This window comes from Euprymna scolopes, chromosome 1 (genome assembly GCF_053919585.1).
Source record: "Euprymna scolopes isolate OS-2025 chromosome 1, ASM5391958v1, whole genome shotgun sequence".
NCBI classification, from domain to species: domain Eukaryota; kingdom Metazoa; phylum Mollusca; class Cephalopoda; order Sepiida; family Sepiolidae; genus Euprymna; species Euprymna scolopes.
Genome location: NC_136482.1, coordinates 170,121,762 through 170,142,365, shown reverse-complemented (window position 1 = coordinate 170,142,365; position 20,604 = coordinate 170,121,762). Strand labels below are relative to the sequence as shown.

General features: G+C 32.7%; 1 protein-coding gene across 2 annotated transcripts in view; it reads right to left on the bottom strand.

Moving 5' to 3' along the window:
- Positions 1-20,604, bottom strand: part of LOC145277237 (cytospin-A-like) — a 307,717-nt gene that overhangs the window by 180,035 nt on the left and 107,078 nt on the right. For both annotated transcript variants that reach the window (XM_080128780.1, XM_080128783.1), the window contains exon 2: positions 8,179-8,257. The gene's annotated coding sequence lies outside the window, so the exon portion shown is untranslated. The remainder of the gene's footprint in view (positions 1-8,178; positions 8,258-20,604) is intronic.

The following is a 20,604-nucleotide window of genomic DNA, read 5'->3' as shown; positions in this document are numbered from 1 at the left end:
ATGAACACATATCTAAGGCAATGGCGGAAACCCTAGAGAAAGATCGCCAGTCTGTAGTGGAATGGAAACAAAAATGCTGCCAAAACTAAGCTCCTTTCCTTTAATAATTACAAAAAACCTTCTCAACCAAAAATAGTTATGGTTAATGATACATTACCTGAAAGTATTTCGTTCAAATTCCTTGGCTTAACGTCCACAGGAAACATGAACAGATACATCAAGGGCATTGCCGCGGCTACAGCAGAGAAGGTGGGTTCTCTCTACTGTACTAGAAATTTACTTACGCCTGAAAGCATCCTATACCTCTACAAGACCAGCATTCACCCATGCATAGAGTATTATTGTCACATTTGCTACTAGTCTCACTCCTGGAAAAGGTTCGGAAGAGAGTTGCCAACCTAATAGGTCCCGAACTGTCAACTAGGCTTCAGTCTCTCTCTCACCGACAAAAAGTTATATTCCTTTGCCTATTTTACAAGTATTTTTTAATGGCATATGCTCTGAACTACAAGCCCACTCCTACACAGTAGAGATTTCCAGGTGCCAGAAACCCTTCTACTCTAATAGTTTCTTCTCCAGAACTGCTAGACTTTGGAATTCCCTTCTGGGTTCCTGCTTTCCTGACTGTACTGACATGCAGAAGTTCATGTGTAATGTAAACCGACATCTTGCTGCTCAACTCCCATCATAGTATCTTTGCAATTATGTCCCAGATAGTAGCCCCCTACATCAAAGTGGAACCATGCCCTGTTTGGGGTGAAAATGCAATTAAAAAAAAAAAAAAAAAAAAAAAAAAAAAACAGGGGAGGTAATTGAAGTGTCTTGTTACAGTTCCCCAAAATTGTGATCAATTGATTGTGAACTCATGAAATTACATGTTTTATATAATAATGCAGTAATATTCAACTAATTGCGACATGACAATGAAGTATGTAACATTGCTTCTAGTTAAAATTGGCATAAAAAAAATCAAGTGGATAATATTGGGTCTTAATGGAAATTCAATTTTGTGACTTTTGATCTTCGTTCTTATTCTGAATAAATGCAAAAAAATCTAATATCCTAATATAATGTGAAAGACATTACACTCGTCTTAAAAGGATTAAACCAAATAAACAAAGACATTTTAATGTTATATTTTGCTGGATATTAGATTAAGAAATCTGGCAATATTTCTTTCCAGTAAATTATTTTTTTTAAACAAATCTTAAAATGTGAAATTGGTTAGGTTAATTTCTTTTTTTTTTTTAAAGTAAAATATGGGTGCTCATGTATTTTGCTAAAAGCAAATTGACATGACATAAATTGTGTAGATAATTAAAATCTGTCAACAGTTTCACAAAAAGTTTGTTTATGTGGGTAGGATAGTAAATCTTTGTTACAGAGTCCCCAAATATCTGTTACTAAAATAAAAAAAAGTATCAGATGTTGCCCATAATTGAAAGTATTATAATTATATATTAGAAAATGAAAACAAAACGTGTATTCTTAATACTGAAACACTTGGTTAGTTTTACAATATATTTAAGTACAAATTCCCCCAAATCAAGTGCTCAGATTGACTAATAATTACCATCAGTGAATTGCTTGGAAAATTTTATCTAAGAAAAATTGTTTAAATAAAATGTCTTCTGTGCACTTTATGTTCTTTTATATTATAAAAAAAAAAAAAAAAAAAAAAAAAAACTAACAAAATTAATAATACAAAATTAATACCTTTCTGAATTTTTGAGATGAGATTGATTATTCATATTTGAATTCTTCAGACTTCTGTTCTCATCTTCACTCATTTTCACAACGTTTCAGTCGATGTAACCTCTGGCCTTGTTGAAGTCGGGAATCTGCATGGAATTTCAAACCGAAGCCTTTATTTAATCCTCAGGAATAGCATGCTCTCATTCTGCCAGTCACGACTGGATAGAAGCCCTAAGTCATTTGCAATTGTATTTTAAGTGTCACCTGCACTGAGGATTGAGCCTTCAACCTCCAGAAAAATGTCAACTGAATTCACCAAGTAAATTATCTATCCAAGTTCGACAAGATACACTTGAAGACCAGAGGTTACATCGACTGAAACATTGTGAAAATAACAGTCAAGATGAGAATCCAAATGCAAACAAAATTAATGCTGCCTTTACTTGAGATAAAGTTTCTGCTCTTGGTACAGAGCTTTGTTTTTAATAGCATCACCAGAAAAAAAAACAACAAACAAACTATATAGTATGAGATTAATTTGTAAAATTATTTAAAAAAAGAAAAAAAAAAAAAAGCTCTTAAAAATTGTTTTTTTTTTTATTAGCTTTTGTCTTTTTTTTTTTTTTAAATTATGAGTGAAAAGTTAGACTAGTGAAGGTTATTGCAACAGAAATTCCACAAAAATGATGCCAGTCTTAATATTTGACACTATCTGTGATCAGTCTGCTTTATTGCAACTTGGGTATTATTTTTTTTATATTAAAATGAAGCCGATCTATTTCTAAAAGTTTGTCACAGACAGCAAAATAAATATTTCATTCTGGCTAGTCATTTTTTAACTGGTTCATGTTAAGAAAAATAAAATTTAATTAAATTTAATTTCTTGAAATTTGAAACTATAGCAGCAAGTTTTAGTATCCCCTCCATCAAGGCCAGAGGTTTGGGGGAAATAGATATTTTGTAATTGATATGCAAAACTATGAAAAAAAATGACTTATGGCTGTAAAAAGTGCCAAAAATAGGCTCTGGATGATTTCCTTAAATTGCGACCTTAAGGGCAAATGTCAGATAGCCCACTACACAATTCAGGTCATAACCTTTCCAGTGAGCCTTCATTTGTTTAATTCTGATCAATAGTTGCCGAGATTTGGAATGTATAAAATTGCCAAAAAAGGTGTGTACGTATATATATATATATATATATATATATATATATATATATATACATACACACACACACACCACCCTTTTTTAACAATTATATATATATGTTGACACACTGGTTCTCACCAGATCACTAAAGTTAATTAACGCTAAGCCTGGCCAGTACCAGATGGGTAACAATTTAGGAAGGCTAGATGCTGTATGTACCACACCAAGTTGTAGATCTTTCCAGGTTGGTATCTGGGGAGTACATTAATTGGGAGAGATGCACCCCCCAGTTTTCATTACGGCATGCACCAAAGAGAACGAAATTGATGTATAAAAAAAAAAAAAAAAAAAACCTGTGAGTAACTACCTCAAGCCAGGATCGAAACACAACCGCCCATATGACAGTCGGAGCTTCTAACTGTTGCACTATTTGGCTGCTGCTATGCGGGCAGCGAATTAACAATGTTTTAACATTGTCCAAATACTTAACATTGTGTGTGTGTATATATATGATTTCAAAAGTAAAAGACTTCAGTGCCATCAGCTAAAAATCAAAACATTTAGCACTCCAACTGCGTTCCCTACCATTTGAGCTATTGGCAGATAGATAAGATTTAAAATTAAACCACTTCAAGCTATGAATGAATTTGTATGCACAAAATTATTAGAAATATGTAGATATGTCGAAATGAACATTTTGCATTTCAACTTGCCGACATTTCTGTACGAGTTATTCATTCATCCAAAGATTTTACTTGTTATAAACTATCCCTTTTGGTGTATGATCATTATTTTCTGTTAATTTCAGTATTATGTGACTAGTCATTCAAGAGTTTATCAGTCAAATATTTATGCACACACACACACACACACACACATATACACCCGTTTTATTTATATAGATTAGTTCCTTAGTAATAGGTTCATTGTACACTTTTTTATCACTTTTTTTTAATTAGAAATCGCTTTCCATGAAACGAGTGCCAAAAATACTTATTTTTTTTGTTTGACTTTTCATGACTTAACAACTTAGGTTAACTATATATTGGCTATAATCTGGAGAGTGTCATGAACTACCTACATGCCAACTTTGGTTGAACTACATTTAGTAGTTTCTTAGTCTAAAACATGCTGGTTAAAACTTTAAGCTCGTACATGCTTGTATTTGGTATGTGAATTCTTTAACTAGTGAGCAGATCTGATCTGTCATCTGAATCTTCTACAATCTCCATAGTGATTGACCTGCATGACTTCTGATGACTACCATACAGAATATGTATACAAGTTTATTCTATTCTGCAAACCATTATCAGTAGCTAGGTTGGTCGTTTGCATCAAATCCTTAGAAGCTGTTACATTATGGAGATGAAAATGAAGAGACAGGGTTCCAGTAAGACACTAAAACACCACTCATTAACTCATTCAAAAAACTAGTATGTGGTCCGAGACCAACGAGACATTTTTGGCATGTGAGAACGATCCCCCCTCCCCCTCCCTGATCAAACAATAACTAAAAAGAAATCCTGTTTTATTTGTATGAAACATGCAGTTTCATTTCATAGAGACCGTCTATTTACTTGCCTCGATGGAGACAAAGTTAAAAAAGTATATTTTTACAGGGAAGAGGTATTCTTGATTGGAGAGGGTATTTAGTTCTCTCCCACTGCAAGAACTGTGACACTAAGGTCGGAAAATGAGATTAGGAAGACTGCGCCCCCAAGGAGTACTCTAACCTGCAAAAAGTGTCTGGGCAGCCCTGTTGACATTCCCCAGTAAGAGCGCATCAGCCTGAAACTAACCCCTTCTAAGAGAGAAGGCAAAGTATAACCCTAACACCCTCTCTGTCCAAGGGCCAGGCCGGATCCGTCGCTATCCTGGTTTACGGGAGCATACTTGTGATGTACTTCTAGTCGTGTTCGTCGCTCCCAGTTCACAGGACCATAGATGCAACCCAGCAGGGCTACATTCTTACTTGTCTAGTGGTGGACCCCTTAAGGGTGATCAGACTCTCACTGGTCACTGAAAAATATCTTCTGCTGCTCAGGACACGCGAAATGTGCATGACCCTAAGTCCGTGTGGCAACATTGCCGATTTCGGCCATCACTCTGGCTTCGTGCTGGATCCAGTCTATCTCTCTCATTATCTGGCGTCAGGGCATACCTGAAATAAACTGCATCTTCATTCAGGCTGGCAATCGAGAAAGAAGGAAAAACTCTGGGACATTTTTATATAACGAAACAAAATTATTCATAAATCGTTTTACACTTGGTTATAGTCGAGTTCTTGATCCAAGCTTCATGATGCAGGTTGCATAACAAGTTTCTCTAATTAATTTCCCAGCTAAGAACAAGAGCTTTTCAACTTAGCTCTTCTGGGGGTTTCTCCTCCCCCCCACCCCAGGCGGGGCGAGAGCGATGTGGATATCTCGATGCCAGTCAGTAAAAAGGGACCTAACTCTAAAAAGCCAATAGTTTTTATCAAATCAGAAATTCCCCTTCCACCTTTCTGGAGTTATTCTTTCTTTCCTCTTCCCTTTCTCTCTTCGTTCCCTATTAATTTATACTCCCTTTTTCTTCTTTTGAATTTCCTCCCTCTCTCTATTTCCCTAATTTCTACTCCTCCCCTCGGGTTTTATCTATACCAATTTTTAACCCTCATTGCACTGAGGTGTTAACTTATCATGTAATTAGGAGTTATTAGTCACCCCAGGTCGAACAATGCCTGGCGGCGACCTCTCACCCCAATTCTTCATCTAGCTCAACAGAGATTTTAAAAACAACCCTTCTGTTGTTGATAGATGTCAATTCTCGTTTGTCTTTCTCTTAAAACCCAACCCCGGCACTGATGTGATAAGTGATAACTATTTATTTCCCATTGAAATATTTTATTTCTTCTCTGGGGGACAGGAATCTCATAAACATCTGTTTTTCCTTGACCAAGTGTCAGCATGCCCCCCCCCCCAACCATACCTCATCCTCTCCCATCTTCTCTTCCTCTATTTGAAAAGTAAGATCATCTGGTGTCGCCAGGGATCTCATCATAAAAGCCTGGGAGGGTGGACCTCTTAGAACTGCACAGAACTAGCATCACACCGCAATCAACACGGACCAGATCATTACAGGAATGCTCTAATCTGTTGATTTTGGGGGTTGAGGATGATAAAAAGTCCCCAATCAAACATTTTTACTCTCATGACCGAAGTAAAAACAGATACTACACTTCAATCCCAATCTAAAGTTCTTGCAATTTGGGTGCTTAAAGTTAGTTGGAAAGAGGATATCCTCATTCTAGTCTGCCTATCTTGAAGTCAACACTTCTCCATGACACTGGAGGGAATCAGTGAAAATCAAGCCCTGTGCCCTTAGGTGACCTTGACTTCTTGAGAAAAAAAAAAAAAAGAAAGCCAAAGAACATTTTGTCTATTTTTACACCTTTAATACATAAAAGATTTCTTGTTAAACTATGCCTTGTACCACAACTTCCTCATCACAGGGGGAGAAAATGAACAGAGAATGAATGCAAGTTTAGTTTTCCTGATACAAATTAACAGTAAAGATAAGAAATAGCTAAAACAGAATTTGGTTTTGACAGTACAATTAATACTTACATAAACTGCATAAATAGTGGGTGTGGGTGTACCCCGCCCCCTGCCCCTTCTTGATTGAATATTATTATAAAACTCTTCAAAAAGATTATCATCATTCAACTCTTTTCCTATGATTCATTTTAGTCTGTCTATCTTATTAAACTTAAACAAACCCTTTCATAAGATATTTAAGGAAGGTGAAAATGAATCAAATTCTCATGCGAACACCAATTCATATGAAATATAAGTCATTACAGAAGTCAGTTTAGTTCAAAGGTTGAACAAGAATACTTACAAGAATGAATAAATAAAATTTCACTCAAAATATTTTTTACATAAAAAAAAAAAAAAAAAAAAAAAAAAAAAAAATGCACACACGGTTAATTTAAATTATGAACTTCAAGTAGTACATACTTTGACAAAACAAATATAAAAATATTTATCTTTTAGAATTAAATTAATAAATGGGATGCAAAAAAGATTTCTTGAAATACTAAGAGTTATCTTCAGTAAAAATCTTTCATTTTTTTTTTTTTACTTTATATTAGTTGTTGGCAGAACTGATACCAGTATACATTTTGCTCATTAGGATTAAGCCAGCCCTAGCTACAAAGTGTTTCAGATAATCCACAAGGCGCAACTTCGTGTTGCATACACTTCAGATGTCATCATTTGCTGTGGCAAACATGTGCACACATGTATACTAGAAGGGAGACCCGACGTTGTTCAGAATTGAATAAAAACTAACAAATGTTTTACCTTCTTTATTGTCATCGAAATCAATGAAATCGGCCATTTTTTTTTTTTAATCAAATCGATTCATTGCTTACTCTAGTTAGGCCTCTCCCCCACAGTGTATCGGGAGGAAGCTTCATATGCTTCCCCACAGTGACTAAATTCACAATACATTGTAATCTACATTGCACTGTAGAGAATCTACTGCTGATTTTATCAAATTACCTGTAAACATTGACTTCACTTAAAGTTTAAAATGCAAATGCCAAGTATAATGGTTCAATTGTGCTTTAAAAAAACATTTCGAATGTGCCCCTGTTTTATAAAAAATCTACAGTTGAGTTTATAGTTCAGGCCTTTCTGATTGTGCTGTGATAAAACTTCTCAAATCCACTTGATGTTAGGTTGTATAAAAGTGTTAACTTTAGTTAAAATCTGACTTCCTTCTTTAATCGGATTTTTTTTCAATTATCGATTTTGGATACTTATCAAATGCATTTCAATACATTATATCACCATATAATCCTATACATGAAATAATCCATTATATAAAGGGCAGTTATCTCTGAATGTGTTTTATGTATGTCCAGCTGAATGTCAAAAACTACAAAACAAAGATCCACAATGTTGGTATATTCCTGATCAGCGTTGCCACAGGTTAATATCTAAAATTCAGGAAAAAATTATTCATTCTATGAAAGTCAACTGGACTAGTTTACATCGAGGAGGTGGGGGGGGGCAGTTTTTCATTGTTATGTACTAATTTGAAAAGAAAATGCTGCCTCATTCCTAGGGGAATCTATTATATAAAAGAAAAGTGTATGTGTGCACGTCTAGCTAAAGAGGAATAGGCTGGGCGAAGGAGAAAAAGTTTTGGTGAGAAGGAGGGGAAAGAGAAAGGTAGACATGTAGAGAGGTAGTAGTTTTAATAGAAATAGGTTAAACTTTTTTGTCCCAGGAAACGTGGGGTAGCCATGCTAGTAATACAAATAAATATAAGTTTACTTACCTGTTGATGCTTTGGAGTCAAACACACCTTTATATATCATTCTAAGGATAGGCAGCGATTCATCTTATTTGGCAATTATCTATAAATAGACAAGAAAGGAAACGTTCAAGCAGTATTTATTTACGTCTTCATGGAAGGGAGGACAATCCCATTTTAATGTTTGTTTTATATTTCTCATGGAAAAGGCAAACCTGCCTCTGCTTTATCGTTATTTTCATGGCAAGTGCTCATCTGAGCTCCAATCTATGGTCGCCAAACATTCACAAGAAACACTCGTCTAGCTGAAAAAACTATCAAGTTTCCCCTACTCTTTATCTGTGCCTAGGCCTAAATGTGGATTCCATGAACAGAGCTTTCTTAGAACTACACACCTGTGGAACTCTTCCGTTTACCTGCTTTCCAGCTGACAACAATATGGTCGTGTTCAAGTCCAATGCAAACAAGTTCTTGATGAGCTGTTCCCTTTAAGTAATCCAATTTACCAAATTTACATTTCTAACGATTACTACAATATTGTCCCTTTGACTACTGTATATTCATTAACCCTTATCCTCGAGTGGCCTCCGGGCCTTAATAAATGGTGATTCCTTTATGAAAAAAATACAATAAAGAATTAACGAAATAAATTATTTTAATATTTTTTGCTTATATTTGTTGACATCCAATAGAATTAGATTAAAAATAATGCATTTATTCTGAAATTTCTTATTACTGTCCATATTAACCAATCAAGTCAAATAAAATTAAATATTCAAGTGTGTAAGAAGGTTGCAGCAATGTAGAATATCGGGGTATCGAAGAGACGCGATGTATGAACAAAAACATGTAACAGAACTGCTGATGCATATTTAGCAGCAGCAGTCATGACACATATGCAAATAACCTTGCCAGTGCGCAAGCTGACGTCACAGTGGAGGAAGAGAAGGAAAATTAAAGCAGAGAGAAAAAAAAGGACACACGTGGATGGCAAGTGATGGAAAAAGCATGTGTGTGGTGACAGCAGGGAACCATGTAGGTTGGTTGGTTGTTTTACAGCATATCAACCCTTTTCAGGTCATTTAATGCTGAATTCAGTTATTTTGAAGAAAATATTTTTAATAGATATATATATTTTCAAGTTGGTTTCTATTTAACCCATTTGGTTAGTTGGTTGTTGTTTTTTTTTTTTTACGGCATATCAACCTTTTTTCAGGTTATTTAATGCCGAATCTAGTTATTTTGAGGAACGATTTTTAATGGAGTATATATATATATATATATATATTTTTTTTTTTTAAGTCAGATTCTATTTAACCCATAGTTGGGACCCTAACAGGTACTACCACTCCGGGTCAGAGTGGACCTTGGAGCAATCGCAATTAAAGGGTGGCTCAACACTCGCCAAATCCCGCAAGCTGGGTCCTCACCATCGTATGTAGTTTAAGGTCATATCCAGGACCGAGCCACGTAGGAGACCAGAGGATTTAGAGGCAGGAGTCAATGCAAGAGGAACTTTTTGATGCAATCCAAAGTTTGAACAAAAAAATTGTTTGATGACAGTTTGTCATTGGGAGAGCTGCAGACATAGCAGCGGAAAGAAAAAGCAGACAAAAAAAAGTGGAGCAGAAGGGATTGCAAATTTGCATTTTGTTACTGAACTTAGGCATTTATAACAGTTTTATCTTTATTGCAGATAATTACGGCATCAAACTAAAAAAGCAACTCTTGTCATGGACGTGCATCAAAAAGTAGAGATGCATCATTGAATTCCTGGCAAAAGTGCATTGAGAGTAGTGGTGACCATGTAGAAAAAAAGTCTTTGTAGCTCTTCAACTTTGAATTAAAAAAAATAGGAGGCTTTACTTTTGTAACGACCCTCGTATTACTCAATTGGACATCAAAGATTCACTACATTCCTTATTATGACGTGAGAAAAATTTGAGGCAAGACAACAGATCCATATTTTAGGATATTACATATTTGATGATTCAGAGCTTCAATCAACTGTGTTAGTGATAATAGCCATTAATCCCATTCTCTAAGAACCATTTATATATTTTTTTTATTCATTTATTTATTTATTTTTTACTTATTTTTTAAAAATTATTTTTATTTTTTTTTAACTATTTTTTATTTTTTATTATTTTTATTTTTGTAAACTATTTTTATTTATTTTTTATTTTTATATATATATTTTAAATGGGAGTCGCAACTTATCAAGATTCAAAAGCCACTCAAGGGTAAGAGTTAATGAGTGTACGGTGGTCACCAAGAAAACAGCATAGTAATTGTGAGTGATGGAAATTGGGTATAATTTTGTTATTTAAGGGCTGGCTCAATAAGAACTTGTTTACATTGAACTTAAAACAACCATATCGTAATCAACTTGAAAGCAGATCGGTAGGACAGGGTTCCACAGACAGGCAGTTCTATGAAAGAAACTTTATTCATGGAATCTTAAGATTTAGGCATAGAGTAGGGGGAAATTGTTGATAGTTGTACCTATTTACAATGCCTCCCCACGGGACAGAGTTAGACACTAGGGTCATTTTTTAATGTGGAGAAAAGGTACAAAAATAAAAAATTGTCTCAGTCGTGAAGGATTGCTATCCACCGAAAGACAAGAAATGGAAGTGCAGCATCTGAAGAACAGATACTACACTTTGATCTTGGCCAATAGTGTTTTTGTGAAAGTTTGGCAAGGAGGGAGTGACCATAGATTGAAGCTCAGATGAGCATTTGCCATGAAAATAACGATAGAGCAGAGAACGGTTCGCAAAGCCTCTTCTGGAAGAAATAAATTGTAGGGAAGATAAAAGATGGAAATTTTTCACACGACATTTATAGTTTAAAAAAAAGTTATTTTTAAATTCTTTTCTAAATTTGGTTATGTCTTTTAAACCATCAAATGCAGTAGTAAAAAATTTGGTTGGAAAAGATTAGAATTTAGAGAAAGGATCAGTTTCACTTAGAATTTTAACATAAAATGATCCTTCCGTTTCCAGGTCATCTTTCCTTTAGAGCCTTCCAAATTCTTTATGTTTTCAAGTTGAAAAGTTTGTGTATATATATATAAAATTAGCTTCTCAGTAACTCTAGGTTCGAGTGACAAGCCCACCTATTAAAAATGTCTTCCCCTGAATGTGTCACACTATTAAGCCTAAATCTGAGTGACAAAAGACTTCCTCAACTCGATGTTCTAAAATATAAACAATGTTAAAACCAGTTAGGATTTTTATTGATCAATGCAATTTCTGTAAAATACTAAGTGACATTCTTCAAATACACAGGTTCATTAAAATGACGTGATTTTTTCACGTTTGTTTTTTTTTTAGCATGTTAAATCAACTTTTCCTTTTTTTTAAAAAAAAAAAAAAGAAAGAAAAAATGTTGACTTATAGCCAAGAGTATTGTATTGGGATATGTCGCCTATTGTGTTTCTTTTCCGGCTAACTTGTTACTATATATATATATATATATATATATATATATATATATATATATATATATATATAGTAAAACTGGTAATTAGTAAAAACCTGAAGAGAGTGCTCAATACTATTGCAGAGCAAATATATGTTCTACTCTTTTTTTGTTTTATTAAATATAATAAAACGGTAATAACAACAATAGAAGATAGATATATATATATATATATATATATATATATATATATATATATAAGCGAGATAAGTCCCAGATTAAAGATCAAGTGAAATATCCTGATAGATATTACTTTGAGGTAATACTTACAGGTGATCCTAGCCAAAGAGGTAAAGTTCAATATTTTAAAATAGAGCAATATATAAGTTTAGTGGTTAAAGTTAAATTCTCAAAATCAAAATATAAACACATACTCGAGTTAAGAATTTGTTTGACACAAGGAATATATAGAGGGGAGTTATGTTAATTTCCTTAATCCATGGATAACGAAATTAACATAACTCCCATCTATATATTCCTTGTGTCAAACAATAAATTCTTAATTCGAATATATGTGTTTAAATTTTGATTTTCAGAATTTAACTTTAACCACTAAACTTATATATATATATATATATATATATATATATATATATACTAGCATTTCAGTCCGGCGTTTCCCGGGTATTTGGAGGTGTATGTTGAGCAAAAAGAAAAAAAGAAAAAAAAGCGGTCAATTTTTTTTAACTCGAAATTTGATATACAGGGTACTAAGATTTGGGAAAATCTTTGTAATCCGTCGGCCAGAAATTTGGCTGTTAAGGGGTCAAAGTTCAACGATTTGACCTTTGAGAACTCTACCAAACTCCTACAATTTTAGGTCTAAAAACTTGAAATTTTAGATATAGGTTCGTTGGACATGGATCTAACTTAATAACTTGATTTGAGTCCAAAACAATAAATGTTAAGGAGTCATAATAGGAGTCAAAGTTAAATTGACCGCTTTTTTTTTCCTGAACATATATATATATATATATATAATAAGAACAATCATGTAAAATAGAAATTTACAAAAAGTTTTTATTATTCGGCAGAATACTCCAAAGCTGGCAGCTAGGTGCTCCTTAATCCTTATATATCTTCTATAATATAAAGCTGAACGTGTGTGTGTGTGTGTGTGTGTGTGTGTGTGTGTGTGTGTGTGTGTGTGTGTGTGTGTGTGTGTGTGTCTGGTCACGAAGAGGCTCCTATATGGTTGACTATTATAGAAAACTGATCACCTATAATGATAGATGTATCGAGACACAGTAATGGGTATGTTTGATCTGGCATAATGATGATTCATTAAAATTGTGGGGGTCTACGTACGCGCCTGGTCCACAAAGTATGGAAATAAAATATTTAAAAATTAAAAATACGTTTACAAGTGTTTTTGATATAGATGTACATAATACTTCGATAAGTATGTTTTAACTTAAATAGGGATGGTATAATAAAATTGTGAGGTCTGCGTTCGTGCCTGGCCTCCATAGAATGGAAATAGGCACAAACTTTAATAAAGACTTTTCATATCTATCTGCGTAAGTATACTTTGATAATTAGGTTTCAGTTTGAAGGAATATGGTATAATAAAATTATGGGGTGTTTGTTCGCGCCTGACCTCCATAGAATGGAAATATGTCACAAAGTTTAACAAGGTTTTTAATATAGATCCACAGAATATTGTGATAAGTGTTTCAGTGTGAACAGGTATGGTATAATAAATTATGGGGTTTATTTTATTTTTACTTTCATCATATTTTGCTTTGATTTTGATATCCCCAAATTCGAAGCTATCTCTTTACAACACTTCCTTTTCATAACCTATCATACTTTCATAAATCAGAGTCCATTTTCTGTAGGCTGTTTTTGAACCCAGTCAATGACAGGTACTTTTTTGCTAGTATATAACTACTTCATTTACTCGCATAAATTAATATACGAAAGTATACATTTATGCGTAAGCTTTAAGTATTTACTTCAAAAGTGCTCAATACGTAGGTAGAGCTAGTTAGTAATTTAGAAAATATATATGGCGATTAAGCTACACTGAATATTCCACGTTTCATCCACTCTAGGATTCTTCAGGCTTATGTGCCTTAGGCAAGTGTAGCTTAATCGCCATATATATATATATATATAAGCCAGTTTTTTTTTCTATTTACTCCTCCCCTATTCTCTTCAAATTCTTAAGCATTAAAAGTTTTCCTAAATATCCTCATATTAATTTGGCTTTATTCAAATTCAGGATTATTCTACTTAAAATCTGACAAACTTGTACCAAATTTGTGTAAAAACTGTCAGATTAATGAGATAAAACAAATACAATGATGACCCATAAATCGTTAAGAAGATTAGAAGACTAAGATATTAATTTATGATAATTAAACTTTATTCCAATGTATTACATTAAGCAGCAATATTAATGTCGGCTGAAACGAGTTCAATTTTAAAAATAAATTTTTTTCAGATTGAAGAAAAATTTGGAAAGGATTGAGAAAGTTTAAAAATTCCTTTAGAAATAAAAGTAAATAATTATTTTCATAAACTGCTTACAAGAGATTAAACATTTATGAAGAATTTGAGATTTGAAAACATTTTGTTTTGTTTTTCTAAGAACTAAAAATGCTACAAAATTGATGTGAGAATATGAAATAAATGATATGTCATGCGAGTCTTAACGACATGCTTAGTTTTGATAAGCTCGGAGAAAGATTAAATCTGGACAATGTAGGAAGATGTGTGCAAAACAGGAGGCTTTCATGGTATGGTCACATTAAAATAATGGACAAGAGTTCTTGGGTTAGTAGATGTAGAACAATTGAAGTAGAAAGCATCCAATAATTTTATAGGGGTTAAAACATTAAGTTAAAATAAATTTAACAATTTCGTTTCATACTTTAATGAACAATTAAAAATAATAATTAAAAAATAATCTGGTAAAAACAAAAAACCCATCCCGGGTAACGCCGGATAGTTACATTAATGGAATTAAGAATCCAGTAAAAATTAACAGCACAAAAATAAAATGGTTCAAAATGTTTAACCTGTAAACTCATGGGAGATAATTCAATTTGACAATCTGCAATTCATCTCGACAAAGTTATAAACTATGTGTTCAAATTGTTAATTACAAAGATGTAATTTGATTCACTGATTTAGCATTAGAGGAAGAAATGTTGATTACAAAAAAGTGTTCAAGATATTTCATTATGTACATATTAACAAATGAAAATCGATTTAATATGATTAGTGAGAAAAAACATTTGGTATTTGCATTACTTTCTGAAGACTTAATGATCATGATGTAATGGTGAGGCTTCTATTGGAAAGCTTTGAGATAGTTATTCCCAGGTTCAGTGTGTATGTGTGTATATATATATATATATATATATATATATATATATATATATATATGCATGTGTGTATACATATATATATACATGTGTGTGTGTGTGTATATATATATATATATATATACACACACATATGCGTGTGTGTATATATATGCGTGTGTGTGTATATATATATATGCGCGTGTGTGTATATATATATGCGTGTCTGTGTATATATATGCGTGTCTGTGTATATATATGCGTGTCTGTGTATATATATGCGTGTCTGTGTATATATATGCGTGTGTGTGTATATATATGCGTGTGTGTGTATATATATGCGTGTGTGTGTATATATATGCGTGTGTGTGTATATATATGCGTGTGTGTATATATATATATGCGTGTGTGTGTATATATATATGCGTGTGTGTGTATATATATATGCGTGTGTGTGTATATATATATGCGTGTGTGTGTATATATATATGCGTGTGTGTGTATATATATATGCGTGTGTGTGTATATATATATGCGTGTGTGTGTGTATATATTATGTATATGTGTGTGATCACAGACATTGCAACCATGTTTTTGTAGGCAATTTTTTGCATACCTTTTGGTATTGCTTTAGAAAATAGGCACAAAAATAGCATTAAAAATTTTGTTTTTAATTATATTTATTATTTTTTAAAGTCATTCTTCGACAAGCTTTCGGCGAAAAAGGTCTGAACACAATAAAAAGAAAAAAAAGGGGGGGGGTATATATTTAAAATAATTCTGGATTCAATTATTTTTATTTACTTTTAAATTTTTAACTCCCGACTGTCTTCAAGTGCATCCGCACTGGATGTTATTGGTGGAAAATAGCGCCAATTCAATTCATTCCGTTTTTTTTTATTTATTTAAAAAAAATTTTTTTATCATGTTTGTATATTTTTGAGATGAGGCTTGATAATTATTTTTTGTATTTGGACTATTGTTCTCATCTTAGTTGATCCCCCCCCCCAACAACAACAACGCTTGTGATATGAGAGATATGGAGTTAAATAGAATCGGCAACAAACATTACACAAGTGCGTGCGTGCATTTTACTCAAGTGCGACAGAGTTCAAGGTTGGCAATAAAAACAAGTGTCAAAATTCCACGTGTACTTAAGAGCGATTTTATTTCCTCTACCACCACCACCACAGCCTGTCACAGAGAGGGGGAAGGAAGGGCATAGATGTAGAGGGTGAGAGAGCAGGTCTTTCCAGAAAAACAAAGAATAAACAAACAAAAGAATAAAAACAGAATAAAAGAAATAAGACTATTTAATAGTCTTATAACAAGTTGTCATGTGGGAAGAGACATTTTCAATGGAGTATGTTGCTTCCGCTTATCTTTTTCACATTCATCGTCAATAGCAACCATGAAACAAGTATGACACGCACGTGTTGTGCACGAAATAAGCTTTCTGAATGTTTGTCACACAAACACTTTTTTTTGGGGGGGGGGGGGAATCGCCCTTTCTTTTAGAATAACAACAGTAACACTCCCTCCTCTAAGAAATACTAGTCAGTTTAACACAAATGAACCATAACACTCGACTTCGGTCTATAAACTTTAATTCTCAGCCAAATAACTTTCGAATTGACACTTTAAAGGCTTCAAAAACGCATTTAAATTTCCAGTAAGGGTAAACATGTTTGTTATATACTAGTAGGGATATCTGGGGTCCCAGAAAAATAGAATAAGGTAAAATTTGCGAATAATGCGCTGTTTTACGGTTGTTGTAAAAAAAAATGGAACGGAAATTTAAATTTCGTTCCGTTTTAATTTTTTTTTTTTTTTTTTTTTACTGTGCTCCCGTGCTCCCCCCCCTCACAAAAACCCCCGAAAGTAATCGAAAGAATAACATTCAACAATCGTACTATATATATATATATATATATATATATATATATATTATATATATATATATATATAAATAAAACGAAAGATTTTTTTTTATATATAAAAATAAAATTTTATTAACAAAAACGAAATAATTTTTACATAAAGTCAATTTGGTATAGCTTTTTGGTATTTTATTTTATTTTTTTTTATTTTACATAAGTCCAACTCACCGTTCACATTGGAAAGATCGACTTTTATAGGTTTTCGGGTATACTTACAACGAATAGACACTCCCAACCTTCTCGTGTTAAGAACGGCTCACGGAATAGACCCCCCAACCATGTTAACTGCTTTCGGAATAGACACCCAGTCACCCACAACCTTGTTAGCATACCCGGAAACCTATAAAGTTGACATGTCGAATTGACAATGTCGGATGAGTTGGACGTAATGTAAAAATGTACAGAATTTAAAACGGAACGACATTTTAATTTCCATTCCATTTTTACAAGAACAGTAAAACAGTGCATTCTCCGCAAGTTTTATCAAGAATAGTTTTTAAATATTTTTTTAAAAAATTATATATGCACACATACCTTTTTTTTTTAATTATATACTTAAAAAGGTTCAAACTGATAAAGTTTTCTCATCCACTTGGACAAATCAAATAAAATGCTTATAAAATAGATTTTTTTAGGAGTCACCAGTTATCAAGGCCGATGAATGAATATTTATTTACTCGCAAAAAAAAAAAAAAGAAAAAAAAAGTCTTTTCGTGAATGAAAATAATTAAATATAACTGAAGTTGTAAACGTATTTGAAATTTATTCAGATAAAGAATATCCTTTTAAGTATTTTTTTCGTTTATGCAAGCATTTCTTTAATCTAAAAATCGTTTAAGCAGAAATTAAAAAAAAAAATTTTGTACAATGTTTTGCTAAAAATCTAATATTAAAAATAATAAAAACCTATCTCCTAGCGGCAAATGTTAGAAATGACCAAATCAAAGTTAAATATAAGTCAATGAAAATGATAAAATATGATTGGCAAGTGGTGTTTAGGAAGAAAGGTTAATTATTAACAATGTCAGTGAGGTGAGTGAGAGTAGATATTGGTTACCGAGTAAATTCTTTAATTTCCTAAAATAAAACTATCAACAAGGATAAAACATTCAAGAAAAAAAAAAAAAAATCAAACAAAATAACATTTTGTTTTATAACAATAAAGACCAATATTTTCCAGAATCATTAACTAAATTTATGTTTGTACTTTTTGCTATAAGAGCTATCTACCAATCACGAAAATGTGGGCGGAGGTGAGTTTCCGTTATAAGAAGTATACGATGATTGCGAGAGGGAGGGGAGTGTTTTTTTTTTTTTTTTTTTTTTTTTGCTAATAAATGTATTGATTACTTGAAATCCCGACATAAATGTAAAGAGTTAAAATTTTATAAATGCATATATATCTATTTAAGAGAAAAAATATCTCAACATTGGACAGATGGTCACTGCATACAATTCTTTGAATTACTATCAATTAAGTGCTACATTTTCGGATGATATTTCTTTTTAACACTTATTTTAGCAGGAGCTAGTTTGGTACGTAAACTAATTGTTCAAACCAGATAAAGATTTTTTTTTATATTTTGAAAAACAGTAGCTAAAACGTATTACAATTAATAGTTCATGTTTGAAAACATTGCGATATTTAAAAAAAAGCAACAAAATAAGTAAGCACGGCAAAACATATTGATATAACCCATTAAAGCCACGTGATCATAATTCTGCACTCATTCGTTCCTGAAGATCTGTTAACGATCTAAGAAACCACCTGCAAAGGCATTGGCGAGGAAGTGCAATCACCTGCAAAGATGAATCAAAGCATAATATACGTATGTTGTCGCAGACATTTTTTTTTTTACGACCATGTTTTTGTAGACATAATTTTCGAAAAATATTTGGTTTCGTTTACAACTGGCTAAAAATAGTTTTTATTTATTTATTTTTAATTGGTTGCCCCCAATTTACATTTTGGGGATGTCACAACGTATGAAATGCACTACCTACTAAAGCTGTTTTTGTATTTTTAATTATCACTTTGACATGTATGCAAATTTCAAAGAAATTTTTTAATGGAATGTGCTCTGAATGAGTTCACAGCACTTGAGCCTCCCCCCACCCCAACCCATCTCAACATATAAATCTCCCGACTAATCTGACGAACAGTAAAACAGCACACCTACACTGCTGAGGTCCTTAGATGCCAAAAAACCTACTCAAATAGTTTCTTCCCTCAAACTGCTGTACTTTGGAATTTTAACCTGCAGAGGTTTAAATGTAATGTGAACAAGACATCTTGCTGCTCAACTCTCCACAATCCCCTATTAGACACGATCCCAAAGCCTCTTACGTTCTAAGTGGCATTATATTTTGTTTGGAGGGAGGCAGGATCAAAAAATTATATCCTTATGATATATCTTAAAAATGATTTTAGATTTCTTTTCATCAACAAACTAGCTTCGGTGATACTTATATTTCAAATTATAAACTGTGTGCTCTTGTGAAGTCCCAAAATGCAATTAACTGCTCATTCGATTAGAACATGAAAATCTAGATTTTTTTTTTTTTGGGGGGGGGGGTTATTTTAATCTATAGAGATGTCACTTACGTTAGCTGTCTCTGGGAAACGCAAAGGACACTTAACAGGCTAGACACCACTGGCATGAATGTTACCACCAACATCGTTGATATTCACTTTTCTAAATTACACCTCAATTTGAATGAAGTGCACATACATGATTGAGCCACGCTACGCACAGATACAGCAATCAAATGTGTGTGCACCAGTGCACCACAAAGCCGCCAAATCTAAGACGTTCTAAGTTATCTATAAAATCACCGGTTTGGAGAAAGAAAGAAACACAGCCAAGATATTTATAATGCAACACAAAGATACAACACTTAACGACACTGTCTGCCAATAAAAATGTTTAAGTTAATTTTCCAGCTATCCGACCAAAAATTGCTTTGCTATGCTGAACGCAAACACTATCATTGTCATCACTACAAGGCAGAAGCACCTAAACAGAGCTGCTATATTTTCCTATACCCGTGATCGTCATACAAAAGACATTTAGCATTCATCTCCCTTTGATTTGGCTTTTAACAAGTCATACACACACACAACCTTTTTTTTTTTTTTCTCATTTTTTAATGATCATCTTTTTTCTTTTTTGCGTTGCCGATCTGTGTGTTAGAGATATTTACTTTTTAAAATGTATAATTTTTAACTAGATGGCAGCTTGTTGAAAATAACGTCACTTCCCCAGAAAGAATCTTTTCTCAACAGATGCTCCACCTTCAGTCACAATATAAAAAGAAAATCCATAAATATAACTATATATTCTATTAAAATAAAAATCATCTTTGAATTACAAAAAAAAAAAAAAAAAAAAAAATTAACGAATAGTTAATTGATGAGATATCCTTTTTCAAAGCAATATGCAAATTAATTAATCGTACAACTTCAATCGCATAACAGGATTTGGATGATTGAAATGTATTATCCCGTAACTGTGTTAGTTGAAATTCAGGGTTTTCTTGGGTTTTTATTTTTTTAAACTTTATTGTTAGTGTGAGAAATGTCTTTAATATCGGAATATACAAAAGATTCATAAATTATTACTAACAGCGAGAAGATTTATGACTAGATTTAGGAGTTCCTGGTAACCAAGTAAGAATTAGCAATTATTGCAAGAATTGAAACTGATTTT